Here is an 18,921-nt window from a genome sequence, read left to right as displayed (position 1 = left end):
GACAGCAATTTTTATTGAGAGGGCAGTGCACAGCAGCAGCACAGATCCTGCTCCTTGTGGAGCAGGGTTACCCCACAGGCAGTGTGCTCAGTGTAGCACTCAGAGGCAGTTCTGCAGTCATATTTATACCAACTTTTAATTATGTGCAAATTAAGGGGCAGATTATGCAGAAATTTCTAGAAAAGGGGTGGTAACTTCTAGGTTGTCAGGTCGTTGCCATGGAAAGGGGCAGTAACTCCTGCATGTTGCCATGGCAATAGTAAACTGACATGACACTGGCAGTGCGTCTTATGAAAGGGTGTTTCTGCCCTATCCCTGTTTTAGCTAGTCCTCAATTTAGTCCAGTGTCCAAGCCCCTCCTCTAGAGTCACATTCCACCTATTACCTCAGTTCTATACATCTAAAAAATTATTTTTTTCACTTAACAGACTTGACACCTCGTCACTTTAATGGAATAAATCAAACTTAAAAATTAAGATAATGCATATTTCTTAACACTGAGTGAAATTTCTGGAGCTGAGGTTGAGTATCTTTGATTTGATCTGTGTTGTAATAGGGAGAGACAGAGGGTCCCAAGATCAAACTAATATATCAAGAAGCAGATTAGCTGTAATCCTCATGTTACATATACTGGGCATGTGCCCCAGAGAGAAAAAATTTTCTTTAGGTAGTTTGAGTTTTTTTCTTTTTCCACTTGCATGCAGTGAGTAGCAAAACTACATAGGAACAAATGTATTCACATATTAATTTCTAAAATATTTTCATATGCTTAATTTGCCTTCTCTAATTGCTGGAAGTTTCTAGGAAATTGGTTTTAGATTCACTCCTCATCTGTCACTATTCTCTTTACTTAGAAAATCTCTCTTTTAAAAAATATTCTTAGTGTTCTGCAGTGTTTCTACACTGCACCTCTGCTGAATTATTTATCTTGATTGAAATTTTTGTTTTTTCTTCAATTTGAGAATGTACACCTTTGATCAATTTTGAAAATTCGTAGGTATTGTCTCTTCAATTACTGTCACTTCTCCCTTCATTCTATCCTATTTTTTTGGAATTCCTAATAGATTTGTATTAGTAATTCTCCTTCTTTCTCATAAAGAGATTAACTTTACGCTCTCTTTAATAATAGCCATCCATTTTTCTATAATCTGTGATATTTTCTTGGCTCTATCTTCCAGTTTCCTAAGTTTCTGCCTAGTAATAACCTACCAATTGAGTTCCACTGTCTTTGTAATGTAACTTATTATAATTATTTCAAGAATTCCTTTTTTTTTTTTTTTTTTCAGACGGAGTCTCGCTCTGTCGCCCGGGCTGGAGTGCAATGGCCGGATCTCAGCTCACTGCAAGCTCCGCCTCCTGGGTTTAAGCCATTCTCCTGCCTCAGCCTCCAGAGTAGCTGGGACTACAGGCACCCACCACCTAGCCCGGCTAGTTTTTTGTATTTTTTCGTAGAGACGGGGTTTCACCGTGTTAGCCAGGATGGTCTCGATCTCCTGACCTCGTGATCCGCCCGTCTCGGCCTCCCAAAAGAATTCCATTTTCAATGGTCTGTTGTTGTTCTGTTACATATTAGTTTCTTTCAATATTTTTTATCATTTTCCATATTACCATTAGAGTCTGCTTCAGATTATTTATTGGTTCAAATGATTACAGTGATAATTCTCCTGTTTATTGTGTCTGTAATCTTTGGTTCATGGCAAATGAATTCTTCACATGTTAATTTTTAATTATGTACTTCTTTCAGTGGGGCTTGTTTTTTTGCTGGTGTTTTCCATACCTAGCTGGTAGTGAGAATGACCATCCAGAGAAATTTGGCATTACTTCTATGTTTCCCAAGGGTATCCCAAGGGTCAACTTTTAAATTACTCTCTCAGTTGGAGGGTTCTGACCTTCTGGGGTATTGTAAATTTGTACTCCAAACCAAAATGACTTAGGTTCATTTGATTGCTTAGAGACTTTTTCCTAGACACTAGACAAATATGAGCTTCCATGTCAAATACTGGGTCAATGGGTGGATACTTAATGCCCACCTTTCACTGAAGCTTCAAATTACTATGGTACAGGCTTTATTGAAGTTTTTCATGAAGAGCTCTGAATATTTGCCTTGGACAGTCCATACATAGGTATTAAAATCCAAGCCTCATGGCTATTTCCAGGTGTAGTAACACTCCAACTCCATTACCAGGACTACAGAAGCATTCACTCCATGCTTACTAAATTTCATTCCTATATACACACACACACTAGGAGATATATATATATATATATATATATATATAGAGAGAGAGAGAGAGAGAGAGAGAGAGAGAGATCCTGGGGATTTTCTTTCTTTCCTATGCTCTCAGCATTAGTTTTTTAATATTGTTATATTTTGTCAATTATTACAAAGGTAGTGAGGGGCTTTGTGTTTATTTGAGATACCATTTTGATGTAACTGAAACTTCCTGAATGATTTCTTCCACTTTCACGAATTCTAAATTTCACCTATATTCCAACAACTTCCAAATTATATTTCTAAGCCAGTGGTTCTCAACTGGTGGTGGTTTTTACCCCCAGTGGGTATTTGGCAGTGTCTGAAGATATCTTTGGTTGCCATAACACGAGTGGGTTACCTCTGGCTTCTAGTGGGTAGAGGCCAAGAATACTGCAAAACTTCCTAAAATGCCCGGGAGAGCACCCACACAAAGACTTATCTTGGCTCAAAATGCCAATAGTGACAAAGTTGAGAGGCTGTTTTTGAACCTCCATTTGAATGCATATTAACATATGTTAAACAGAGTTGGGTTTTTATTTTTATTCACCAAACCTGTTTCTCCCCTGACCTTTTCCCATCTCACTTAATGGCACCATGACGACGCTGACTGCTCAGGTCAGAAACCTGGTAGTTTTTCTTGAAACCTTGATAGCTTGTTCTAGTTGATTTTACCCCCTAATAACATCCCATTTTTTATCTCTACTACCTCTAGCATAGTCTACCATCTCTTACTAGGGCTACTGGATAGTCTTCTAGTCTGTCTCCACTTTTTCCAGTCTTGCCTGCCCCAGTTCATTTTCCACACAGACATCAAGCTGATCTTCTCATTGCACGTCTAATAAAATCCAAATTCTTTAGCAGGGTCTTCAGGGGAGGCATTCATGATGTGGGCCCCGCTGATCTCTTTAAACACCTTTTACGCTGTCATTCATTAAGCTTTAGAAAAGTTAGCAATTGTATTTTCTGGATGATATTGAACCTTCTCCCAGGCCCAGAATTTTTCATATGTTATTTCTTCTGTCTCTAATGCTCTTCCTGCACTTCCAGCTTCAGATCTCCTTTTAAATATGCCTGCCTCTGGGAAGCTTTGTTGACCTCTCAACCTGTAACACATCTGATATGGTTTGAATCTGTGTCACTACCCAAATCTCATGTCAAACTGTAATCCCCAATGTTGGAAGTGGGGCCTGGTGGGAGGTGATTGGATCATAAGGGCAGATGTTTCCCCCGGTGTTGTCCTCGCAATAGTGAGCGAGTTTTCATGACATCTGGCTGTTTAAAGGTGTATGCCACCTCCCTACATCTTGCTCCTGCTCCCACCATGTAAGATGTGCCTGCTTCCCCTTTGCCTTCTGCCATGATTGTAAGTTTCCTGATGCTTCCCCAGCCATGCTTCCCATACAGCCTGCAGAACCATGAGCCAATTAAACCTCTTTTCCTTTTAAGTTACCCAGTCTCAACTAATACAACATCCTTTCTGTCCGCTTTTAGACTATACATTTTCTTTCCTAAATGTAAGCTTCAAAAAGTCAAGAACCATCTCTGTTTTGTTCACTACTTCTTATTGGGCCTGGAATATGTCAGGCATTCAGTAACAAACAACATTTGTTGAAGCAATTAGTTAACACCTATCAGAAGTTTTAACAGGAGTGATCACTAAGCTAACATCAGCTGAAAAGGTTCTCTTAGTCTTGAATTCATAAGGACTATAAGTTTAGATGCAGATGACTGAACATACACTATAGAATAACCTATATATAAAATTAAAAAATAGTTTATGCATGTATGCCTATAGTATACATACATATAAATGCATATATGTAAATTATATACATATTTATGCATATGTATATGCTCATATATATTTGATGAATTTATGTATATTATATATAGATATATGTATAACAGTATATCTTATATAATGCATTAAAGCCATAGATATTATATCATGTAAACATATATATCATAATTTGATTCTAATATTCAAAAGTAATATTGGAACTGGTGAAACTTTTATGTAGCTGTGACACTGGAGACATCTTTCTTCTAGGTGCTTATCACATTTATTGTTGTGGTTCTGAGTGATTTGCTGGTTTTTCCACGTTTCAGTAGGTCCTTCACCCAATATGAAACTTCTTCAGAATATATCATTCTATGTCTTAGTCTCTTTTTTTTCTATTGTCCAACATTCAAGTTTTTTGCTCATCATCAGTATTTTTATAGCTTAATATTTTGCTACTCTTAACTGGAAACTAGATGTTTCAAGTCTTTGGATTGAGATAGGGAAGTACATTAATAAAAAATCAACTACAGTAGAAGTGCATATCTTGATAAATAGAATTTATGGAGGTTTGTTTTTCAGCAATAACATCTTGTAAAATGGCTTTTGTCCTAACCACTTCTTTGGGAACAGCTTCTCCCTCTCACTTCTATGTTATGTCAGTGGAATAGATTTAATAGATTATCTTGGCTTTATAAGAAAGAACACAGTATCCTGAAAAATCACCTCATTCTCTCAAAGAAAACTAGATTGAAGTCATGAATTTCCTATTACTTTGTGTGTCAAATTCTCAGATATCCCCTTGGCTACGAGCTTTGATGCTGCTTGATGTTCCTGATAAGATGGCAGCATGGAGAATCCCAGGATTCTTAGAAACAACTGTGCTTGCCCATAGAGAGAGACATTTATATTTTTAACTCTCAATCTTTTCTAATCCTCAGCATAAGAGTTCAAAACACTTATATAAGCCAAACAAATAGATATTGGGTTGTTGAATATATATTGGCGTGTTAGCGCTATTTTTAAGGATGTTGTCATCCCTACAACTGGTAACAAGAATGCAAAAAATAATATTCCAATCAAAGCAATGGTATTATATTTTATGAATTATCACTTTTTGTCATGAAAATAAACTTTTTTATATGACTCTGAATGAAAGTAAGAATTCTTTTCAGTACATAGCTGATTTTATATGAGTTTAAATCTGTTCTTTGTTTTTTCCAATCTCTTGCTTTAAAACACACTAACTAATCAGTTGACCAAGCTCTAGTGGCCATTATGTCTACTTGCAAACTAGCAAATTCAGTTTTCGACATAACAACACAAAGTAAAATGAAGTGGAATGCTGTGATTTTAAGGGGGCTTTGCCTGCCTTTGTTCTGTGAACTTTGCCAGCTTTCACATCATAGCAGTCTCACAGCCCTTTGTTCAAACTCACAACATCCAACATCGAATGTAAAGAATGGCTTTACATTGTCATTTTCTTACTGGAGGAATCCAAATGCATCAAGAAAAATGCTCATCAAGGCTTGGAACAAAAAGAGGTATTTATTTTACATGTGTCCTAGTTCTGTGTAACTCAGCATCATGACAAATAGGTTGGGACTGCAACTGAGAGTTGAAGTTCTGTTCACCGCCTATGAATCACGAAGCCCAAACGCATGGCCCAACATGATAACCCTTTTACATATTAGGTACTGATACCGGGGAACATTGATGATTACCACTATCTCATACACGTGAGTAAAGCCAGACCTGAGAGAGACATTGCAGACTTAGGCTGTTTGCTCTATCAGATGTCTATTAGTCAATCTTTCCACTTACACACCTGGCTATGGTTTCTATAATTTATCCGACTGTGGATAAGAAATACAAATGATTTCAGGGAAGCCAGTTTGACAGAGTAGAGAGAGCACTGGATGAACTTGGGAAGGTGGTGTGGCTCAGCTGTCATAAGCGTAAGTGGGGAAGTCCAGCAGATTTGGATCTGAATCCAAGGCAGTTTGGTCACTTCCTGGCAGTTTGACCTTGAGTAAATTATTAGCTTCTTTATCTTTCCATTTTCTCATTTTTCTGATAGAGCTGTTGTGAGGAATAAAGTAGATGTTATTTTTGAAGTGAATTGTGCCATGCCTCTCTAACGGTAAGAACATGATACAAGTAGCTGTTATTAAGGTGGTACATCTGATACACGTTTTTCTGTCCACAACTCTAGAGCTCACATGCAATCATTTTCCCAATGTAAATGGAAAGTTTATACCAGATGAGTTCAAATAAACTGACCAAGTTTCCAATTGTGTTGTTTTCTCTATTATTTGCCCCTTGCTCTTTTAGTTGATTTAATGGCATCCAATACTTACATAAGAAACATTTAAAGAGTTGAAAGATAAGATAGGCAAGAGGTTTGTGGAGGCAGTCAGCAAGGGTGACGCTATCATTTGCCTAGATAGTAGGAAAAAAGCTATGGAGTAACAATGAGGTAGAGGGAAGTGGGGAGGGCACTAAGGGGAGTGAGTGGGGAGCATGGGAAGGGTCAGAATATCAAAGGGTGTATCTCTGCATTCCAACCAAGAGCAGGAGAGGGTCAGCATCAGTGAGAAAGGGAAAGCTACACCAGTGACTTTACACAGATGATATGGCTGGACATTGCAGAAAAGTTACCTCAATAACTTGTAATAACTAGTCAGAACTTAGTTATTACTAGTCAGAATAACTAGTCAGAAAGTGCCTTGAAAAGATTCCTAGAAAAAATAAATGAAGGTAACAATTTTGCAATACACTCAGAAACAAAGTGCAAAGAGAAGAAAAGAGGATTGCCAGTAATGGAGAAAGAGCTTGAGGATGCTGAAGGCTCTTGAAGGGGATTATTTTGCAACAAAGGAAAGCCAGCTCACAGGGGATGGCTTCTTGAACTTTCTCTCTGTTTCCCATTTCTCTTCCTCTTCAAAAAATGTCATCCGTTTTATTCAGGTCAGAACAATTTGCCAAATGTGCTATTTAAATATTGGTTTTAGAACATTTCCTTGATTTAAAAGTACACTACCAAGATGGGCAAAAATCCAAGCTATTTCTTTCTGTAGTCTTTGTCATGATTTATAGGGTAGTTTTTTTTTTTTTTTTTCTACCAAGGATAAAATGGAAGAAGACCAGAATGTAAAATTGCACAAAATACACAACTGCTGACCAAAAAAAAAAAAAAAATACATTGGCTAGAGCTATTGCAAAAGGTATTTTATATTATTCAAATGATTCTGATTATCTTTTCAAAGATGTCTGAAAACTAATGTTTCTTTTTTTAATAGGAACATTTGAAGAACAGAAGGGGAAGACTAAGGGAATTCTACATAAAATAAATTTCTCTTATGTATGATTAATATCTAGCTAATGTTTCTGATTCTGTTATACACACAGACATTAACTGTTACAGTTATGATTAAAGGCTTGAAGAAAGGAAGCTGCCACAGACGAATGCATTCAGATCTTGTTCCCTGAGCTATCCCAGGACCTAAAGCAATGCCTGCCATGTAGTTGGCACTCAATAAATATTTGTTACATGAAGGAAGAAATAAAGCCCTAGAGAAATCAAATTAGTAAGTGAATTCTTTAATCATCGCCAGCTGAGCGCTACTTGGGCCAAAAAAAAATCCCAAAGTATAAATGGAATCTCACAGTTTGGGGTATCTCAGCCTGAGCTGAGAATCTTATCCTGGTCATCATAGTAGCTTGGTGTATAGGCAACTGTGAAAATAAATCAGTCTGCTCAATATGAAAAGAGAAAAAGAAAACAATCTAACTGCTTATATGGATTGGCTGTTCCGTGTGTGTGTGTGTGTGTGTGTGTGTGTGTCTAAATTTTTCTCAGTGATGTATCCTCAGGTGATCGTCTCTCTGGTTTACATCAGCCTCTTTAGAGAAGACTCCTGGTGTGGACTAAAGCTAAGAAAAGTATATCTAAAGCCTGAAGCACCTGTTTTGCATAGTGTTTCTAGAACGTAAAGCTGTTTCCCTTAGCAACGATATTTTTCTTAGAATGGTTAGTAAATTATCTTTGAATCTTAAAATATGTAATGGCCTACAATTATGTACAAAAACACTTCAAAATTAGAGCCATCCTACTTCATTCCCTGATTATCTCATACCTGTGTAACTCCTAAAGCTTCCTGAATTACTTCCCATGTCTTCCTTATTCCCTTCCACAACATACACACCAATCTACTCTAACAAATATCTTCATCACATGGCTGCCTTACTTAAGAATTTATAATAATCTCTCAATAAAACAAAACAGGAAAAAGTGCAAAACATTATTTGGTGCAAATCACTGAAATAAATAAAGAGGATGAAACTATGGGAAAGAATGCTGCATTTAGCCTAAGACTAGTAAAATGACTACTACCAAAAATAGATCCTAGGAGAAATAGCAGATATATATAGTAGCATTTATGCCAATTGGATGAGAACCAAAAAAAAATATGCATATTTCCCAGGTAATAAACAATGTGTAGCTTTTTTTTTTTTTAATTGGGTTCTAAGATATCCAAGAAGGATCTTTTATTGGTCCTTCCAAGACTGCAGATGGAAGGAAGGGGGTGCATATTTGTGGGGGCCTGGATCTGCAGCATGGAAAAGCACAGGAGGAGGGCTGACTTAGTGTTTCTAGAGATACTCTGTCTTGTTGTTCTGAGAACAAAGCCCTAACCTAGTATCTACAGATACTCTGTCTTATTATTGCAAGAACAAAGCCCTAACCTTAGTATCTAGAGATATTCTATCTTATTATTGCAAGAACAAAGCCCTAACCTAGTATCTAGAGACACTCTGTCTTATTATTGCAAGAACAAAGCCTTAACCTAGTATCTAGAAATACTGTGTCCTATTATTCTGAAAAAAAGGCCCTAACCTAGATATGTTTCTGGTAGGTAGGGAGGGAAGTTAGAACACAAGAACAAAACAGCAACTGCTGCTGAGCACAAAAAATGCATAGTATATCCCACACAAAAGCACGGAGCAATACCTGTGCTCTAGAGCGGCACTGGTCAACAGACATTCTACAGCGATGGACATCTGTATCTGTGCTGCTGATATGGTAATGCAGTATTCAATGTCAATTAATTTAAAAACAATTTTAATAGTTTCTGAAACTATTATCTACAATCTCCAAATAATTTAATTTCTCTGAAAACCTAGATCAAAACAAATATGAAAAATTTATAGCAAATAAAGCATTAAAAGATGAAAACTGAGCTGGAAAAGCAGAAAAGAAATTTGAAGATAATAAAGTAATTGGAGGAATTAAAACTAACTAGAAGCAGTAAGAACTAGAATAGATACTGCTGAAATAGAATGAGGTACATAAAGAAAACACTTGAGAAAATAGTACATATAATAAAGAAAAAAATAAAAGGAAGCAAAGAAGGAAAACACAATTGATTTGAAAGCAGATTCCATACACATATCATAAGTTTTTCTTAACCTGAAAATAGAACAAACAAATAAAACCAAAAATATGTTCCAATACATATTGTAAAATCTTCCTAAAATAAAGTAAAACATAAATATGTTGATAGCATATTGTGTTTCAGGAAAATACAATACAAAATGACCAACTTTAAGACGAGTCCTGAGATTGTATTCTTCAAAGAAGATATGAAGGAAAAATAAAACTGAAAAAAAGGAAAAAAAATCAAGAATAAAGAAAATTCAAAGAGCCTTAAAATTGGAAAGCAAGTTCCGGTCGGCAGAGAGCGCGGAGAGACGCAGAACGCAGCCAGCTCCTCCAGGGCCCTGCAGGCCCTCCGCCCCCGGGCCGGCGGGTGAACTGGGGGGCCCTGGGATAGGCCTACCCTGTGCCATGCAGATACCGGAGGCCTCTGCTGCGGCTGCCCACTGGCTGTGCCAGGCCTTGAAGCCGCAGCGAACCTCTCTTCCCCACCCCACCTCGGTGACTGATGGCGGCGGCGGCCTCTCCCAGCCCGGACTCGGCCGGCCGCCGGGTCTTCCGGCCCAAGCCTGCCGGGCCTCAACGAAACCCCGGCAGAGCCGCCGGGACGCAGCGCCTTTGGGCGGCGGTGGGCGTGACGGGCCGGGAAGCATGGCGGCCGCTCGAACGCCGCGGGCGGAGGCCATTAGGACGTGTAGGGCCCAGGAAGGCGGCCTAAGGACGCAGGCAGGCTCGGCTGCCTCTTTAGGCCACAGAGCCGCGCAGATCCGGTTACCGGGTGACCACTCTGTCGCCATTGGGCGAGACCTACCTAGTCCTGACGACAACGGACAAAGGCCTTAACGGGCCTGGGAGGTGAGCGAAGTCCCGAACGACGGTAGGTGGAACGATTAGCGGCCATCGGGCAGTTGGTCTTCGTTCTGCCAGACTTTGCTGTCTGGCAGAGAAGAGAGAAATGGTAGAAGACAGGCCACGTTTGGCCCTTTGTAAATGCCCACCACCCTCTGGGAAGATTTACTGGTCGATTATGGAAGGCTTGCGTATATAATGTGAAAAAGCTGCTCTCAACTCCACCCCAACCTCTTAATAGAGGTTTCTATTTCTTAATAGAAAACATTTGTCACATCTAGCCCTTTTAGATGGAAAGAGGGGCCGGGCGCGGTGGCTCAAGCCTGTAATCCCAGCACTTTGGGAGGCCGAAACGGGCGGATCACGAGGTCAGGAGATCGAGACCATCCTGGCTAACACGGTGAAACCCCGTCTCTACTAAAAAATACAAAAAAAACTAGCCGGGCGAGGTGGCGGGCGCCTGTAGTCCCAGCTACTCGGGAGGCTGAGGCAGGAGAATGGCGTAAACCCGGGAGGCGGAGCTTGCAGTGAGCTGAGATCCGGCCACTGCACTCCAGCCTGGGCGACAGAGCCAGACTCCATCTCAATAAATAAATAAATAAATAAATAAATAAATAAATAAATAAATAGATGGAAAGAGGTTGCTGATGTATGACAGAGTTAGAAAGTCACACATCTTGTAAATTCTCATTTGTTTAAAAGAAATCATAGAAAATACATGTCTTCTGGAGATGAAGATCTTCTGGAGACGTGACTTTTGGAAATGAAGTTGTTAGACGGCCTCTGGAAGCGATACGTCCACGTTTGTTAAGTGGGTTAGATGACACGGAGCTGGAAGACGTGAGAAGGAAGAGAAGAAGGTTCTATGCTAGACTGGTCATATTTAGAAGACATTTTCATATTCTATCCATTGTTTTGTGTGCATTTTATTCCTCACTATTGTGTATATAGTTGAGAATGCTAAGATTTTTTGAAATGTCTATTCTTTTTAGATGTTCTGAAGTGCCTGATATATGTTAAAATTAGAGGTAGCAAAATAACATTTTGTAAATATCTTTTTGTTACAATTCATATTTTTGGGGGGGAATGACCAAATCACCTGTTGAGTAATACTCATTGTGTTTGTGCAGTGGTTCAGAGGAAGAGAGAGGAAGGGGAGGTGCAGAGAGCTCTATGCCATCCTGCTTACAGCGAGGCAAGATGAATCATTATCTCTGCATTTTGTTTTACTTATCTGTGTATATAGTGTACATAAAGGACAGACGAGTCCTAATTGACAACATCTAGTCTTTCTGGATGTTAAAGAGGTTGCCAGTGTGACAAAAGTAGAGTTTAAACTAATATATTTTGTACATTTTGTTTTACAAGTCCTAGGAAAGATTGTCTTCTGAAAATTCAATGTCTTCTGAGTTGATGGAGATGGGAAGGGTTCTAGGCCAGAATGTTCACATTTGGAAGACTCTTTCAAATTATAACTGTTGTTACATGTTTGCAGTTTATTCAAGACTGCTATGTACATAGTGGACAAATTAACTCCTTAATTGAAACATCTAGTCTGTCTAGATGTTTAGAAGTGCCCGTTGTATGTTAAATGTAGAGGTAGTAAAATACCACTTTGTAAATATCTTTTTGCTAACATTCATAGGAAATACTTTTGGAAATTGAATTGCGAAGCTACCTTTGTAAGCAGTATAGTAATTCAGTGGTTTAGAGGAGGTGGGAGGGAAGAAATTGCAAAAGGTAATTTACCTTTTATATTTTATACTAGTGTGTTCATACTTGGACATTTTCAGACAACATTTTTCTGTATGTTTTGTGCATTTTGTTTTGCTCTGTATATAGTGTATATAATGGACAAATAGTCCTAATTTTTCAACATCTAGTCTCTAGATGTTAAAGAGGTTGCCAGTGTATGACAAAGTAGTAAAATTAGCATATTTTGTACGCTTTGTGTTGAAATTCATAGGAAGACTTGTCTTCTGTAAATGACTTTTGCATAGGAATTTGTTCAGCCATCTCTAAGCATTACATGTTCCTGTACTTGTCCACTGGATTGAAGGCAGAGAAGGAAGGGAGGAGGGAATGATTCAAGGCCAAAATGGCCACATTTAGAAGATACCTTAGATGATAACCATTGTTATGTGTGTGCAATTTTATTTAACAGTGCTGTGTACGTGGTGGACAAGTTATATGAAATATCTAAGTCTTTCTAGATATTTGGAAGGAAGTGCTTGATGTATTTAAAAGTGGTAGTAGAATAACACTTTCTGTAAATAGCTTTTAAAAACTGATGGGAAATGTTGTTTGGAAGTGGAATTGTTGAACCACCTGGGAGGTGGGAGGGAAGAAATTGCAAAAGGTGTTTTGCCGTTGTTTATTAGAAAATTTCAGCTTAATCCATTGCCTGTATGTTACATGCATTTCATTTAACTTTGCTGTACTGTATATATTGTGTATATACTGGACAAATGAGTCCCAATTTTGTAATATCTAGTCTCTAGATATTAAAGAGGTTGCCAATGTAAAAACAAAACAAAACAAAAAAAAAAATTGGAAAGCAAATCACCTAAACGTTAGAGGGAAAAAAACCAGAGTTGCCTAAGAAATCTTATCGCAGTGTTCAATGTCAGATGACAGTGCTAGAATGTGTCTATAGACTTTCGAGGGAAAAAAATACGAACTCCAGATTTTATATCAGCCAGATCATCATTTACATACATAAACATAGCAGAATGAACAAAACTAATGAACAAATGAACACTAATGAACAAAAACTAAGTGAGGATGGAATTTATGAGTATGTGTGTAAAAATTGGTTGATAATGAAGCCAGTCAGAAAATGAAATGAATGAAATAAAAACATCGGGAAGGAAGAAGCTGTAATTGATAGTGGGCATGAAATTCATTCAAATGTAGAACTAATGTACCTGAGACAGAGTAGGAAATAGAAAAATATTAACGATAGTAACAATGTAAGAATGATGGTAAATATTTTAGAAGTTAATTTGTGAATGAAGGAAGTAGGAAAAATTTAAGAGCACAAACTTTTTAATCTGTCATAGGAATAAATAATGATATACTTTCTAAAATTCATAAATAAAAAACATTTCTTTAGAAATAAATTATAGATTCTCTGCTCATTGCAAGTGTTAGAAGAATAATCCATTTAGATTAAGCATTAGCCAAAAGGTGAATTATAGAAAGGATTCTCAGTCATTTCACAGAAACCAAGAACTAGAAGGGAACTTTAGAGCAACTAACAAAGAAATCAAAAGCCACAAGATTCCTTTCATATCAGATCCTCCTTGGGTATCTGTTTCCATATTTCTTCTCTCTCTGTCTCTACCTACAATTAAGTTTCTCCGGCTCACATAGAAGAAATCATGGCTAAAATCACTGGAAGATTATACATTATTACTTTAGTATTTGGTCCTGGTTTCTCTTCCTCATTTTCAGTTCTGATATTCTAAGGGAGTTATAGGTTATAATGTTAAGTGAAATAAGCCAGGCACAGAAAGACTATCACATGTTCTCACTCATATGCAGAACTGAAAAGTTATTTCATGGAGGTAGAGAGTAGAATGATGATTACCAGATACTGGGAAGTATATGGGCGGGGAATGGGAGGGATAAAGAGAGGCTAATGAGTACAGACATATAGTTAGATAGAAGATGTAAGTTCTAATGTTTGATAGCAGAGTAAGGTGACTACAGTTATCAATATACTTTTATTATGTATTTCAAAATACCTAGAGAGAAGATTTAAAATGTTTCCAACACAAAGGAATGATAAAAGTTTCCAGTCACGCATATCTTAGTAACTCTGATTTGATAATTACAGAGTCTTTATGTATCAAAATATACATACCTCACAAATATGCACAATTATTACATATCAATTTTTTAAAAGAGAAAATTGCACCATTATAATAAAATTCTGAGGGAAGTATTCAGATTGGCCCACTTAGGTCAGGTGTTCAATTTTGAACCAATGAATTATGCCATGAGAAGGGCTGAAAAAGAAGATTGTGATTTGCCCAGCTTAAGTCACATGCACATCACTGGATCTATTCACTATGGCCTGGAATCCAGGGCAGAGGTGAGATGAGCGTGGATTGGGGTGGAAGGTTCCCAAAAGTAAAAGGTTATTGGAAAAACCATTATAAATTTTAAGTTGTGCTGTCTCAGATATAATGAGAGGCGCCATGTGTAACTTTCACCACACACTACAGTTAAACATCATTCACCAGATATTTCTAGTGTCTCTCCTTTCCTGGCTACTTTTGTCCAGTGAGTTGTGTGTGGAAGTGAAAGGCCCTTCAGAACTTTGTCCTGCTCAGGCACAGAGATGAAAGCATCCAGGCTGTTCCTTCAGCCCAGGTCTCTGGGAAAAGGGTTCCTTGAGGAAGCCACATGAAGCTCAGGAGGAAGAAACACCTTCGACCATGAAATAAAATGTTTAGGTGAAGAATAAATGTTTGAGGTCATGGATATCTTAATAACCCTGATTTGTTCATTACAAATACATTACATTGTATGTATGTATCAAAATATCACATGTACATCATCAATATGGAAAAGTATTATGTATCAATAAAAAGAAAAAAGGCCACCATTTTAATAAAATAGAATGAAATTCTACAAAGAGTAACAGTCTGCCAATCTGTGATGGATATGTGCTATGAGAAATCTCCCTTTGTGTTTTAAGCCACTGAGATTTAATGGCATTTTGTTACCATAGCTATACTTAGTCTACCCTAACTGACACTGTGACTCTGCACTACTCCGTGGCTACTGACTATATCATGGCTAAAACAATTCCACTCTAGTGCATTTTGCTGTTCCTCCTCCTCTCCTGACGGGAGGTAAACACCTAGTTTCCATTTCTTTGATCCTCTTTCAGAAGAGGCTCCCACAAGGTTCCTGAGGGGAATCAGCTTCTTTACAGTCCAGGTTATCTTCTTAAAGAATGCAGATACTGAGTCCTGGGACAGAGGATGGAACACACAGATTTGCAAGCACTCCTATCTGCAACAATAACCCATTAAAAAATTTTCACCCTGATACTTAATTTATCATATGCTCCCAGAGTTATGCTTCACCTCTACATTTTATTTCAGAACTCAAGATGCTTCTTCCTTCTGACTGTCATGTGGCTTTGCTCAAGGATCCGCTGGTTCAATCATCAGACCTCGTAGGGCTATTACCGACGTCATACAATGTGGCCATAAATTACAGTACAAGGAATTTGACAGAGAAAATCTTCATAAATGAAATGTGAGAGAACCAAAAAATGGTAAAAGTTTTACCCTTTATAAAGGACTATCGATGGGCTAAAGCAGTGGTTCTCAACTGGGAAATGATTGTGCCTCCCAGAGACATTTTGTTATGTCTAGAGAATTCTTTGCTGTCACACCTGTACAGGCTGCTACTGGCATCCAGTGGGTAGAGGCCAGGGATTCTGCTGAACATCTTGCAGTCCACAGGACAGCTACCCGTGACAAAGAATTATCTGACTCAAAATGTCCCTAGTTCGGGGATTCAGAAAACCCAGGCTAAAGTCAGGTTTTAATTCGAAATTTGTCCTTAATTAGGAATTTGCTTCTCTGGATGCTGCCACATCCCTCCTCTCTAAACATAGCATATCCTTTCTATCTGAGATAAAATTTTTGGTATTGCAAGCACTAAAGGAATACTAACAGTAATACACAATAAGAGCATTGCCATAGTAGCCACCAAGACTCTTGGGAAAGTCCTATCTTTTAACTGTCATTTGTTACCTGATTAAAAGAGAAGAAAATTGACTCCCTCCTAGGAGAAGCTATAAATCATTTGCTCATTCTCTTTCAAAAGAACTGAATCTTGCAAGCTTAATCATAACGTATTCTCAGAAAGTTAGAGGGAATATCTGGATCAGAGTTGTTTCTTTTTTCTTTTCTTTTCATGATACTTTAAGTTCTGGGATACATGTGCAGAACATGCAGGTTTGTTACACACATGCCATGGTGGTTTGCTGCACCCAACAACCTGTCAGCTACTTTAGGTATTTCTCCTAATGCTATTCCTCCCCTGGCCCCTCACCCCTCGACAGGCCCTGGTGTGTGATGTTCTCCTCCCTGTGTCCATGTGTTCTCATTGTTCAACTCCCACTTATGAGTGAGAACATGTGGTGTTTGGTTTTCTGTTCTTGTGTTAGTTTGCTGAGAATGATGGTTTTTTTAATACTCCTGAGAGCCTGAAATGAGTGTACAGAACACGATATCTTGTTCTTTTAAACAGAAGCAGAGCCAATAACATAGGGTACTTTATAAACCAAATAATGTCTGGTGTCCTGAAGCTAAAGACACTGTTGGCACATCTTGCAGAATCACAGCTGTTTCAGTCTCATTTAGTGACTTGTCCCACTCTCTTGCAGCCCAGTTTGCCTTTCGAAATATAGCACAGCTAGCTATTCTGCAGCGGTGATTAAAGCCACTGACAAGAGAAGTTTTTTTATTTGTTAGTGCTTTGTCTCAAAAGCTTTAGAAATCTTGACAAGTACTCTTACAAAATACAGATAACTTTCTTAAAAGAAGACGCATAGAGATTTCTTAATGTACACATGACTGTGCATATTTTTATCAACAAACTAAATACACTTTGGAATCATGAGAATAAAATGGTACCTTTCTAAGATTAAAAAAAATATATTGAACAAATTTAACCACATGCAATGTCGTTTTAAGAAAGGATTCCTGTGACTTCATTTGCTTACCATGTGCATTTTTAGTTTGCAAAACAGTCTGCCAGCAACCCTTCTTAGTCAGACCTTTCTTACGGCAAAGCCCTATCCCGGAGGACTAAAGAGCTTAAAAATTGGTGAAGATGCCATATTTTGACATAAGACAGCTGTGTGTAAATTGGAAGTGGGGCAAAAGGTGACATGAGCATAGACACTTCAAACTCCTCTAACAGGCCAAAAGAACAGTAAGAAATGGTTACAGTTCTTTGCATAAATGTCAAGGAAATAATTCCTTTGGGAAAAATTCATTCATTTGTTTAGGAAGTTGTTTAATAAAAAGCAGGAGTATTATGGTAATGCCCAGAAAACCACTGACAGGAAATCATTCAATAGCATACACTGACTGTATTTCTCCTATACTCCAAAACACAATTTTTTTTTTATTACACTTTAAGTTCTGGGATACATGTGCAGAACATGCAGGTTTCTTACATAGGTAAACGTGTGCCATGATGGGTTTGCTGCACCCATCAACCCATCATTTACATTAGGTATTTCTCCAAATGCTATCCCTCCCCTAGTTCCCTACCCCCAACAGGTTCCAGTGTGTGATGTTCTCCTCCCTGTATCCATGTGTTCTCATTGTTCAGCTACCACTTAGAGTGATAAAATGTGATGTTTGTTTTTTTATTCCTGAGCAAAACACAATTTTAAAAGTGACTATCTGAGATCTTTTGTATTTCACAGCAAATAAAACAGGTAACTGGTAATTTTTAATAAATTAAAGATTGAAGTGAAAATAAACTCAAAAGTTTGTTTCTATAGTTGATTAAGTAAAGGGTAGTGAATTTGGAATTGATGGTATGGGCTGAAAATGTTTAAGAGTTGGTAAAGTAAATGGTCTCTCAACTTTCATTGGTAAATAATGTATCTCATTGAGTATTCTTTACCAAAACCGGAGTTTTCACTTTTGCATAAAAACAAAGCTTTTAAAACATATTAGGTGAAGATCTTCTGAATGCAAATGATATAATTTCCCATCTTCTTAAGTACACTAGAAAGCAAGCTTTCTTAACCTGGGAGACTATAGACCTGGGAGGGAAGAGCTCCATAAATAGGTATCTGCAGATCTGAGAGCCCCATGAAACTACACACAGAACTGTATAGACAGCTAAACTTTTAATCATCTTCTCAAAGAGATCCAGATCTCATAAAAGGTTAAATACCACTGGTACAACACAGAACATAAATTAATGCATTTTTGATTAATCAGTATATTCATTAGGTTGCAAAACAGTATTAATCTATTATTGTACCATAACACTAGAACATGGTGATGTCTGCAGAACATATTGAGGTGATTAGATCTATTCATTTAGCCACAATGTGACTCTGAACTATCATTTCAAGCAGCAATCATTAACAATAAACTACAGATAGGCAAACTCTTACTGTGAGTACCGAATCCCCTCTCTAGTCTAACAAGAGTTCATTTCTGGACACTTCTCGAAAGAATTGTTTTCCTACATTTTTGCTACTAAAGATATAACTTAAAGCCCAATTACAGGTCGATTGATGGTTAACACATTAAAAATTTACTTATTAATTTGTGTATCTGCATTGTTTAACACAGCGTAACACTTGGTAAATTCTCAATCAACTTTGCAATGTAATTATCAAAAGTTTCATAATATAAGTAGCTTTCTTGTTCATTCTGCTCTCCAAATGTTCATAAAATAGTGCCCTAAAATTATTACTACATACGAATATGCCTATGTAAGATCTTCAAGGTGTATAAAGTGGGATTTCTTATTTTATCTTGGTAGATAATAAATCTCTGAGAAAATCTTGGCTTTCTAACTTTCTAAGTCAGTTTC

The 18,921-nt window shown here is 37.6% G+C and overlaps 1 long non-coding RNA gene and 1 pseudogene across 2 annotated transcripts; one reads left to right on the top strand and one right to left on the bottom strand.

Moving 5' to 3' along the window:
- Positions 1-5,563: 5,563 nt before the first annotated feature.
- On the bottom strand, positions 5,564-10,709 carry LOC108586132. The gene is made up of 2 exons (XR_002522275.2): positions 10,286-10,709; positions 5,564-6,116 (listed from the first exon to the last, which is right to left on the bottom strand). It is a non-coding gene; the product is annotated as an uncharacterized LOC108586132 (long non-coding RNA).
- Positions 9,215-13,445, top strand: LOC103884733 (annotated as a pseudogene). Its single transcript, XR_004182628.1, has 2 exons — positions 9,215-10,329; positions 11,026-13,445. The product of XR_004182628.1 is annotated as an uncharacterized LOC103884733 (transcript).
- The last annotated feature ends 5,476 nt before the right edge of the window (positions 13,446-18,921 follow it).

This window comes from Papio anubis, chromosome 3, assembly GCF_008728515.1.
Source record: "Papio anubis isolate 15944 chromosome 3, Panubis1.0, whole genome shotgun sequence".
NCBI lineage: Eukaryota > Metazoa > Chordata > Mammalia > Primates > Cercopithecidae > Papio > Papio anubis.
This window is presented reverse-complemented; position numbering and strand designations above follow the sequence as displayed.